At 45.5% G+C, this 10,866-nt stretch overlaps 1 protein-coding gene across 4 annotated transcripts in view; it reads right to left on the reverse strand.

Annotated features, from left to right (window-relative positions):
* LOC147602149 (uncharacterized) overlaps window positions 1–10,866 on the reverse strand; it is a 214,208-nt gene that overhangs the window by 76,016 nt on the left and 127,326 nt on the right. The gene's annotated exons all lie outside the window — the stretch shown is intronic.

The raw sequence follows: 10,866 nt of genomic DNA on the forward strand, positions 1-10,866 counted from the left end.
GTCCATTACAGATGTGCCAAAAGCCACACTCAAGAACTTCTGTGAATCACTTGTCTCTTGGGTGAAATTCAATAAAGCAGAAAATAGCAGGAAATAATAGTCTGAATTCAGGAAGAGCTGTACAAGATCTTAAGAGTAAGGAGGCAACTGAGAAACATGTGTTTGTTGATTGCCCTTCAGTTTGAAGGGCATTCCTCAGGTGGGTGGAATTGTTTCCATTGCTGATGCAGTGCGCTTTTATGAATGTAATACTGGAAAATTAAAACATATTAACTCTAGAGCTCTCCTTTTTGTTAGAGCTGTTCTCCTGTGTTAGATATTTTTGCTAAAGAGGCATTCAAACCAAAGAGCTCAATTTCCTTAATAGAAAGCTGTGCAATTGGATACTATGGTTGTATTTTAAGTGTTACCTATGAGGGCTCTGTGATACCCTCTTCTAGGACTGTTAATGTGTCCTGTGGTGCCAGAGCCGATATGAGATCTTGATTGTTGTCCTGGCTGTGCATAAGGATTGATTCCTTCTAGTCATGCTAGAGCTCTGGAGCGAGGAGATTTGAAGAGCAGGGAAGAAGAGGAGAGAGAGAGTTTTTGGAAAGGCATGTATGCGCTCAGAACTATTGCGTTAGCAACTGCCACTGGGTTTAGCTGATTGACAAACGTGTTGACAGAACAAGTTGGTGTTACCTGGTTTTGGAGCTGTAATAGTTGCATAATAGTTCCTCTGTTCAGTGCGGTCGGAAGAGGAAGTCAGGTGTTAGAAGCTGTGAGGGAAGGGGTAGAAATCAGTGTTCTGCCACAGAATGGTTCCATGGCACGTGCTCGTCTTTACTACTGTAGACTTGAAAAGGTTCCAAGAAGGGCAGCAGAGGCGCTGTGGCTTTTGTACAGGGGATGTGTAACTGGTAGACTGGGAGTTCCCAGCATGGAGAAAGGATGCTTCAGGCCTTGTGTGCGATAGAGAGTTGTAAAGTGGGTAGTGTGAGTACAGTGTATAGGCAGTACTTGCTCACTGTGTCTTCCTGTGAAGAAAGCCATTGCATAAACCTGGAAATTGTTAGGTTCAAAAAAGCCAAAGCTGTAGGGTTCACGGTCAGGGACAGTTGTAGGCTGTAAAAGCTTCCGTGGGTCCAAGGAGAGCATGAACCGATGAGTAGAACAGACATCCAGTGGGAGCTGCCACGTACACAGGTCTCTGGCACACAAGGTCACCGACCTGTGAATTGCTGGGGTTTGTGAGCGTCCTGAGGAGAAGAGGAAAGTACTCCTGCCTTTCTTCTTCAGCCCTCCCTGTGCATCTACATTGCCTACTGTTTCAGGCATGATACTTGGATAAACAGACTTTGATCTTGACTCTTTGTTCTTAAGTGTTGGTTTTGTGTTCCTTGGAATTGAAAGGAAAATGTTCTCCAAGGGATTTCCTCATCAGGAATGCCCTATAATAGCGTTTCACTTTGTAATGTCTTAATACAGAAATACTTTTGCACTATTTCTTCTCTCGTGTCGTGCAGGTCTCGGGTATCTGAATTTAGCTGCTTTGTACTATTTCTGTGCTGTTGTTGTAGGAACTTTGTAGAGCTACTGGATAGATAACTTTGATCACAAAACTCAATGTAAGAAATTGTGCCCCAGAGTAGTACCACGGTGTTAAAACTGAGCAGCTAATGAGAGATAAGAAAAATAAGCTCTTGTGTGCCAGTGGCTAATTAACCAAGGCAGATGAAGGGACTGGCGTGGATCTGGTTTAGGAAGAGCCTCAACTGCGGTTTTGTGGTGTCTTCTCAATACACAGGAAGTGGTAGTTCTAGACTGTTGATGCCGATTGTGTTGCTAACTGTCTGAATAGATCTCTGGTCTCTTTCCTGTGTTTGCACTGATCTTCTGGGGCTCATCTATGCTCATGCTACTTTGGAGTCATGATCTACAAAACCAAGAGCATTTTTGATAAAGAATAGGTTTTGTCTTTAATGGCACATGGATTATTTGGAGGACTTCTTTTTGTTTGTTTGGGTTTTTTTTTTGTTTTGTTTGGATTTTTCCTTTGTTTTGTTTGTTTGTTTTACAAACTGACCTGTTGATACATTTGGATGAAAATACTGCCTCATCCAGATAGATGGACTAGAGTCACTTAGCAGCTGTGCTTGACTTACTCAAATGAAAGGTTTCTGCAAAGAGTAAGTGCTGTCAGTGTGTTCTTATGCACAGGATCCAGAAGGAGTGCATGGTGTTAGTGAATCCAGAAACTGTGGTCTGGTATGGTGTCTGCCTAGATGCAGAGGGGGGAAGCAGCTCCAAGTGAAGTAGGAGGTAGAGAGAAGGAGGCCAAACACATTGCAGAAGCAGGGTAATTGTTGATTGGGAAGCGCAATGTGTGGATGTGTGAGATGAGCACTGGCTGTCCTTGTCTTTAATGGTTTGATTTTGGTGTTTGCAGGCAAGCTTCTTGTGAATAGACAGAAGCCTGGTGTAATGCTTGAGTGTGGGAAGGCAGGCTGGGCTAAGGGTTTGGGTGTTCCTAGCCCCTTGGCTGTAGCGGTTTGAGGAGGGGGGTGGGGAGAAGCAGGTTGTGTGGTTGTTGAGCTGTCGGGGAGCAGTGCCTTGGCGGTTCCCCTGCGGAAGAGTCCCTTGTACTGCTTGGGCAGCCAAGCTGGCTGTGGTGGTCCCCCAGGCGCTGGCAAGGGCTTTTCCAAAAGCTGCCAGCAAGGGCCGGGAATGTCTGTCCAACAGGGTGAGGGGTGTGATGGAGGGAGGCAGCGTAGGGAAATGTGTGCGCTAAACCTCAGTGTGACATGTTCCGGAAGGGGAAGGTGACGCTGCTTTCCCAGCTCTTTGCTCAGGTGCGTTTGATGTGCTGGTGTGTTAGGCTGCTGTGGTCAGTGGCAGCAAGGCCGAGGCAGGGATGGCTTGTGTGTGAGACAGAGGAGAAGAGATGGCACCTGTCAGGTCCTTCCCTTGTCTCTTGACGGGTGACGAACGACTGGCTTTTGGGCAGCTTGGTCTGGTGGGTACTTTGTGTTGGTTTTCCCAGGGGGATTCTGTGGTTTGTAAAGGTGAGTTCAAGTTTCATGCTTGGCCTGCAGAAGAGTTCCTTGGTTCCGGTTCTGTTTCCATGGCGCCTGTGGGTAGATGTTGTCTGTGGGACTTCCGTGGCAGTTGGCCGCACTCCTCCATTGAGCGCGGAGGTGGCAGGAGGCGAGAGAGGTGGCTCTCCGGTTCCTGCATCGCAGGAGCTGTGGGAGCACTCGCACGCCTTCCCCGTATCCTGTGGAGTCGTGCGCACGGCATCTGCTATGCTTCGCAAAGAGGGACAGAGGAAGAGCCCAGCCAAGCACGTGCAGTTCCTGCTCCCCAGCACGAGCTGGCGGGAGGAGCTTGAGTGGGAGAGAAAACAGGCTGCTGCTGCCCAGCTCTCAGCCCCAGGTGAGACCGACTGGGCGCCTGTCTTGGTGGAGAGTGGGCAGCTTGATGGGGATGACCAGCCACCCATCAGGAGCAGCTGGCGCAAGAGGCTTGTGGCTCGCCTGCGGGGACGGCGCAATCCCACTCGAGTGATGCCAGCGTCCCTGGAGCACCAAAGCACCCAGTGCACTCCCTTGGATTTGTGCGGTTTGTGTCCATTTTATTTATGAATTGGGGAAACCATTTTTTTTGCCTGATGCGGAGTCGTTGTTGTGCTACCTGTTGCGTTTATCTGTTTCTTAAAGATGTGGAGAAGATGGAAGGTGCTGGCGCTGGACTCTCAGCCCCAGGGGATCTGTCACCTGATTCCCTGTGCGCCCTGGAGGAACACGGGCAGACTGGCAAGGATGATCGTCCACCCCTCCGGCGGAGGTGGTGGAGGAGAATTCTTGCCAGTCTGTGCGGATGGAACAGGAGCAGTGGAGCAAAGGCTGAACCTGTGGCAGGGGCTGCTGCCGAGCCCCTGGCAGAGCCCCTGGCAGAGCCCCTGGCAGAGGCTGCTGCCGAGCCCCTGGCAGAGCCCCTGGCAGTGGATGACTGTCTGGCAGCAGGTGATCCCTATCCAGATGTTCATCCCTGGGCGGACCTTCTGGCGGATATTCGAGGAGATCTTCATCTTCTGGCACGTCTCCTGGGAGATACAGATCAGTTTGCACATAGTGTTAAGTCTTAGTTTGTTTTGAGTTGTGTTTGTCTGTTCTTAAATGTTTGTTATTTCACCTTTAGAAAAAAATTCTGATAGTTCTGTTGTTGTTGTGTTCCAATAAATAATTTTAAAACTTGTTTCTGTTGTGTTTTTTGAAAGTAAATGGCAAGTCTAGCTACTACTTGTGTGTTGCTTTGTTTTTTGGGGCATGAAACTAGATGATTGCCAGGCATACTCGGTTTTGGTTAGTAAGGGGTGGGTGTAACGGTGCAGTCTTTAGAGAAAGCCTGGTTGTGCACACTGAGGAGCTTTGAAGGGCAATAAACTTGCGCATGGCCAATGGCACATGCCCAGGGACCGGACTTGGGTTCCTTCCGTGGGTTTGGCTTCGCTACAGCAAGCTGAGCTGGAGCGCTGCAAACATGCCCAAGGCAGGGGGAGGTGGGAAGTGCCTCTGGGTGAAGGAGGTAACGGACATTGAGAGAAATGTCAGTGGTGTTCTCTGCTGGCTTTGTGGTGTGAAAGCCTCCGAGTTCAGAGCTGGATGGGAGAGGACTTTTCCAGAGTTTTGGTCCCTACTCAGGACTAGCGGGGGAAGTGCTAGTGGGAGAGGAGAGAGGCTGCTGCTGCTGAGCTCCCAGCCGCAGGGGATCCGTTGAGCGATTGGCCACCTGTCTTGGTGGAGCATGGGCAGAGTGCTGAGGATGGGTGGCCACCCTCAGGAGGAATGGGTGGAAGGGAGTTGTGGCTCGCCTGCGTGGACGGGGCAATCCCGCTCGAGTGATGCCAGCCCCCCTGGTGCATCCAAGCCCCTCGGTGGAGACTGACCCCTGGGCAGATGGAACGCCTTTGGCTGAGCCGGTTTATTCTAACTTGGATTTGTGTGGTTTGTGTCCATTCTGTTTATGGATTGAGGAAACCCTTTTTGCCTGCTGTGCAACCGTTCTTGTGTTACCTGTTGCATTCAACCGTTTGTTAAATAAAAAATCTCTGAGCCAAAAGCTTGGCCCACTGAATGTTTAAAATCAGGGTTATGGGGGGAAGGTGGTAACTCGTCTAGTGAAAGCAGAGCAGAGCTGTGTCAGAGGCACTGTTAGGGAGGAGCTTTGGGAAGAAAGCGGTGGGAAGAAGCCTAGTTTGGTGTTGGAGTGTGTTGTTTTGTGCAAAGGCATCTTCAGGAGAGTCTGATCTTATCTGTGGTAATGGAGTCACTGCCATACTGTAAAGAAGAGTTTTAGAACAGCACTCTGGTGGTGTAGCAAATGTTGAGATGTCCCTTTTGGGCAACGCTTTGGGCAAGTCATTGTTGTAAAGCGATGGTTGTGAGTGGAAGCGTCCTGCCGCGGTTCAATGCCGAAGCAGTAAAGCCAAAGAGCAGTGAGTGGGCGGTGGAGGGCAGGAGAGAAGGAAGACAGGCCAAGCAGGGAGCAGCAGTGTGGCTGCTGTGCTGGCTGCTCTTGCCCGCTCTTGGGCATGGCCTGTGGTGCAGGGGCAGGAAGGAGGAGGGGAGCGCAGCGCTCCCTGTCTGGGTCCCGCTGGTGACGAGGGGAAGTCCCGCCACTGTTGTGTTGAATAAAAAGTCATTTCATATGTGAGTTGGGAAACCCTTTTTTGCCTGGTGTGAAGCTGTTCTTTTGTTACCTGTTGCATTCATCTCTTTTTAACCAAGCAATAACCCACCCCCCCCCAGCTTTCTTCTACAGCTGTTGATTGAAATTAATGTCCATGGTTTAAAATCCACATCTGTGGGTTGGAATGGTTATTTTTGCTTTTTGAAATGTGTGGCTTTTTCTTGCTATGTGCTAGATGTGGAGACTCCACGTAAGGAGCCGTGGGATTTGTCTGTGCATGCGTTGCCCTCAGCCCAGGGTTGTCCCATGTGGTCTGCCACGCTGGAGTTGCGAGGCAGACGCGGTGCCTTTGTGGGGCTGTTCCCTGTTGCTGGCAGCATGCGCCGCCCCGCAGGGTTGAAGCAGATTTTTCTTTTTTTTCTTTAGCTTTCCTATCCCCTGTCTTCCAGGAGGATGAAATATTCCCTGAGAATGAGGTGGCAAAGGGGAGATGATACATTTCCTGAACAATTCTGTTTGAGTAAAAATGATGGTAGCAAGTTTGCTTTAATTTTTTTTTTTAATGGAACTCTCCTCATTCCTATGCCATCTGCATTTTCTACAGCGATTTCATGCAATTGTTTATGAAGCTTTTAATGCAACTTATCTCAGGTTTTGAAACAGTTTTGTTGTTATTGTGGAGAAGCTATTCTTGCTGGGATAATACTGAGTCTAGTTCTTTTGCTAGCTCGGTGCCTTTAATTTGCTGTCTTTTCTGTGAGCTGTCTAAGGCAGTTCTCCCCTGTAAGCACTCCCTATCTGTGCCAGTACTGGCTTGGCTTCTAGGGAGCAACTTTGTGAAATTAATATGCAAAGATATGTAGTAAATGATCAGCAGACTCATGCTGAGAGGATTTCAGAAGCTGCCAGCCTCAGCTGTGTCCACCCTGCTGTCTGTTGGAGATGACTGCCTCCATAGCAGAGGTTGCAGAATGGTCACTGGGTCTGTTCCTCAGGTACTTAGAGCCTGGCAGGCTGACAAAAAATAGAAATCGGTGTTAGTTCATGTTAGTCCTCTGAGCTACAGCTGTTTGTACAGCAAACTCGACACCTGTTCTGCTGTCTGTGCTGCAAGGGCAGTAGTTAGTGGTGTAAGAAGGAACAGATGAAAGCCACCGATGAAAAGCTTTGAATTTTCTCCAATAGAAATTGTATCCAAGTGTATTTGGATCTGCCTTGTGCGCATCCATGGTAGAAAGGTGATATTTTTATGTGTTTTCCTGCTGTCCCCAGGCTGCTTGTGCTAGTGTTCGGGATTTGAACTTTAGGTCATCCCAGGAGAAAATCTGTGCACGAGGCTGTTTTCAGTAAGTGCTGTGCTAGAGGAGGGCTGTGGTTTTTCCTCTGCATTTCTTCGTTAATTTCTTTTTATGGGAGAAATCTTAAAATAAACCAAATTTAATGGAGAAATTGAGGGCTTTGGAAGGGGGGAAAGTATTAATTTCCAGATTCCATACATGAATGTATTCAAGTTTTAAAAGATTCTATGCATTTTTCTACTGCATCTTAGTTAGCTGTTCTGGTATCCGGATTTTGTTCTATTAGTTGCATGTCTTCCCAGGGAAAAGGGGACTTAGAATGGGAATTTTGAAATAAAGCCAAGGGATAGAGCAGAGGGAAATGTGTATAATATTAATAGCTGTAGTAATGTCACATAATGAAGTGGCACTTAGAAACCCAAGTCGTTTGACTTTCCACGAAACTTCAAGTGCTTGCAGTTGCTTGGAAGTGGGATCTGGGTTCCTAAGTTAGATGTGTTTTTAAATGATGACCATTTCCTGTCATCAGTGCATTTTGTTGTCTTTCAGAAACCTAGTATGTACTTGGGTGGTACTTGCTTGTGTCAGTGTGGAAATGGCTATCTGTAGCAAAACCACCTGGAGAATATTTTGGCTGTACACTCAGACCTGTGTTTGTCCGTGGTCATTGCCCTGGAAATGCTCCATTCATCACCTGCTACTCGTAACCAGAAGCTAGTATTGCTAATCCATTCCTATGACAATACATCTGTCTCCTCTGAGCTGCAAGAGGAATTTTATTTTCCTCTGCAAACACTCTAGCTGGCTGTTTTGCAGTGTGTTTTTTCCACGAGTGGCCAAGTTAAAGTTTTGACATGAGCAGTGTCACTTTTTCTATTATTCCTCTTGTTCAAGTTAGTTCTGATGTTACGAAATATTTTTTTAAAAGTGAAACCACAACAGAACACGACCCCCGCCTCAAAAAAATCCCAAACTGCACAGCTCTTTGATATCAAAATTAATTAATTGAGTCTGAGAACTTGCTGCGTTTCCAAGAGGAATTCCTATATTCATCAGATTTTTTTTTTCCCCAAGTTATTGAGGCAAATTAGGGTAATTCCTAAGTTAGGAAAAGAAACAAATGTAAATTTTTTTTTTTTTTCTGTGTCACTCTTGGGACAGATTCTTTCTCTGGACATGGTTGTCCTTGTCTTTTCTTACTGTTGGAATGCAAAGAAACACAGTCAATATTGGAAACATCATCTGCATTTAATACACCTCATCCTATTTTCTGCAGACCCTATGCAAAAGCAGAAAGTTTCAACGAAGTGATAGCTGGATGTGAATTTTGTGGTCTGACTCTTACCCATCTCCGTTCTCTTGGCTATTTTGGTAAGGTATCTTTTGTGGCATCGAAGTTATTTGTGGATGATTCTTGGTTGGGAAGAACATGCACTCCTAAGAACGTAGGGAGATAATGGGAAAGTTTAATTTTCATGAATGATTTTCTCTCCTAGGCAGAAAGGAAGAGCTTGTTTACGGTACCCAAAGTGATGCTGCAGTATGAATGAACTCTTTCGTATTTTCCAGGGAGACAGGAAACTGGTTGTGGCTGATGTGCATGCTGTGCTGCAGGAGGTGGTAAATTGTGATGGCAAATCTAAACTGTCTGTAAAGTGTCTGCTGTTTAGATGTTTGGAAATAGTGCTATATTAAAACCGAAGCTTTCTGTCTTAACATCTGTGGCGCTAATCTGTCCCATCTAACAAAAGAGCGAGTGGCTCGGTAGGTGTATGATTATGGTGCAGAGAATCTATACCTCCTGAAAAGCATTGCTGCAATACATATCCCTCTTGATATATCAGCCCTAACTGGGATTGTACAGCCTCTGAGGATGAAGTGAAAGCTTCAGAATCCAGGTGAAGTCTGTATCTAATTATACAAATGAAAATATGTTGTACTAGATTTATTGCAGAGTCTGAGGGGTGAGGAGGAGCGTGGGGCAGTGGAGGGCCACCACTAGTGAATGTCAAGTATACTTGAAGGTTGCACTTCACTCCTCAGGATCAAAAGTGTTTACATTGTGGCATTTTCCTTCCTTTTTTCCAAAGTGATGTAATTCCATTGCTTTGCAGTGGAAGGGAGAGGACAGGGATGTGAGTGATGGCTGCTTTACAAGTATGGACCAGGAAGCTGCATCACAACAACTGTGGCTTGACTTCTATAGAGAGTTTCAAAGTTAAATCTGTACGGTATAGGAGGGAAACTATTACTGGATAGGGTAAACAGTGATCTTTAGAGCAGAATTACATTTTACCTGCTATTGTTTAGTTCAGCATAAGGCTTAAACACAACTGCAGTTTAGACAACTCTGGGTCATTTTCGTGTTTTAGGAAATAGAAATGATCAGTTGCAAATGAGCTTGTTTTCTCGGAATGTCAAGTGATTTGGACGCATCATTTCATGGAATTGTTCACAGGCCTTCGTGGAAGACTTTGTAATCTGTTCCTGGATGTAGAAATGTGTTTATCTTTCCCTCCCCACACAAAGGACTGCATTTGTCTTTGATCTAAGTGGCAGCTTCTGGCTCATGTTATTTTGGGCCTTTGAGTCAATTGTCTGATGAGAACAGGCTTTAAGGTGTATGCTGAAACTGCATTTAGATTCTGGGCATCTTAGTGATGCCTACCTTTTAGCTATGCTTAGAGAAGGTGCTAAATATGAGAGAGGTGATACCGTCTACCGGAAAATGAGTAAATATGGCTCGGCAGCTATCGGAGTATTTGGTCTAATGTTTTTATCAGCATTTTAACATTGATGACTTGATGCTTGAAGCTCAGATTTTGTCAACTCCCTTATAAATATGCTGTGCAGCCAATGTTTAAATCAATTCCATTGCTTTTAAATACTCTAGTAGCTGCGTGCAAGTTTGAAAGCTTGCTGGATGATGTATTCTTACAATGCCCACGGAAAGATAGAGAAGAGCAGCAACATTTCTGTTTGGTTCAGACTGGTCGTCTTCATTCAGCTTCAAATGAGCTTCCATCCATCTTCCGTATAAATTACTGTCTGTTAGTAAAGAAGTGTGTGGTGTATTTGTTATTAAATTATTATCTAATCTTGAATTATATTCTGCTTGTCCTCTTTATATGGTGTTAATGGCTGTGTGCATGCAACATATGATGTGGCAGGGGAACGATTACCTGCGTTTTAGAGTGAGTAAAAGAGGAGGGTTGTGTCTGTGGCAGAGTAGGCTGTTTAATCTGTGGCATCTCTTGTCCCTTTTGTTGCTGTTGGTAGCAGCATGCCTTCCTTTTCTAGCTAGAGTTCTGCCAGAAGAACTTGTGCTGAAAGTATATGTTGTCTTTTCTGACAGATTTAGGACTTGCGTGCTTGTGAAAGTGCACTTCTCGCTGTGCTGTTTAACCCCTGAGTATCTACAGATGCTCATTTTACTGTGACAGAATTGGATGAAAGTAGTTTTATGATGTTGCTGAGTTGAGAGTAGCTCGTGAGAGGCTGTGGGAATAAAAGCAGAGGAAGAAACCCTGTTTAGTTGAAATTATTGTTCCTCTAAGCTGTGAGGAATGTTTTTCTGCTGAAAAAATGATTATCCACCAAATGTGAAATCTTTTCTTCTCTGCCTTTGAAGCAAGATGATAAGCTGATGCTTCTCTTTATCCAGTGATGTTTTGGAAAGCATTAATGAAAAATAAATAATCACAACTTCTTTTGTGAACCTGGAGTTTGTTCCCCGAGATAAGTGCTCAGTATAAAAATCTAATGGGTAAAGAGAGACATTTATTACAGAGCAGCTGGCATAAATCTTGCTGCTAATGAGAATAAAATCCATGTAAATGAATCATTACAGTAAATTGTTGTAATTAGAATTTATTCATGACAAAGGTCTCATAAT

This window comes from Chlamydotis macqueenii, chromosome 1, assembly GCF_036417535.1.
Source record: "Chlamydotis macqueenii isolate bChlMac1 chromosome 1, bChlMac1.mat, whole genome shotgun sequence".
Classification (NCBI taxonomy): domain Eukaryota; kingdom Metazoa; phylum Chordata; class Aves; order Otidiformes; family Otididae; genus Chlamydotis; species Chlamydotis macqueenii.